At 43.4% G+C, this 685-nt stretch overlaps 1 pseudogene; it reads right to left on the bottom strand.

Annotated features, from left to right (window-relative positions):
• Nucleotides 1-377: 377 nt before the first annotated feature.
• On the bottom strand, nucleotides 378-476 carry LOC148092844 (U6 spliceosomal RNA; annotated as a pseudogene).
• Between the last annotated feature and the right edge of the window lie 209 nt (nucleotides 477-685).

Genomic DNA, 685 nt, shown 5'->3' with positions numbered 1-685 from the left:
CTGAAGCCTCAAAGGGCATCGAATCAGAAAACTGCTCTTCACCCAGCCATGGGGTTTCTACAGATTTTCTATCTTACAACTCTTTTTTAATACTTTGGGACTGTTTTTATCGGTGGATCTCTTTCTCTCTCTGATCTGAACAAGCAGCCTGAGCGTGTGGGGGGAACAAGCGCAGGCTGGGTCCTTGACCAGGTTATCCTGAGCTAGTGCACATGCCTCTGAGTGCTGCCTCCTGCATAGAAGGGGCCTGCTCAGCCTCGTTTGGTCAAATGCTTGTGGGGGGTCATTTTTAGGTGTTTCTGGTATTCAAGGTTTTAATTCAGCACCTGTATGAACCACGAAGTGATCACCTCCAAAAATCTAGTTTCTCTTCATTAAATTTTAGGGAACACTTCACAAATTTGTGTGTCATCCTTGTGCAGGGTCATGTTTACCTCTGTCTTCCCAGGTTTAGTATGTGTGGCTGAATCCAGCACTGTTAGGTACTAGTCACTGCCTGCTAGATGGTGGTTCTTGTCCTCCTAGGGCGGGGTCTACAGTAAACATCTCACAACTTCCTGTTACCACAGTGACTCCTGAGATGACTTAAATATTAGATAGAATTCATCTGTAAAAAGATCTAAATGAATGCACTTTAAAAAAAAAAAAAAGTCTAGAGTATGAAAACTCGGGGATTCAAATTTAG

Source organism: Miniopterus natalensis, chromosome 6 (assembly GCF_054644295.1).
Source record: "Miniopterus natalensis isolate mMinNat1 chromosome 6, mMinNat1.hap1, whole genome shotgun sequence".
Lineage (NCBI taxonomy): Eukaryota > Metazoa > Chordata > Mammalia > Chiroptera > Miniopteridae > Miniopterus > Miniopterus natalensis.
This window is presented reverse-complemented; position numbering and strand designations above follow the sequence as displayed.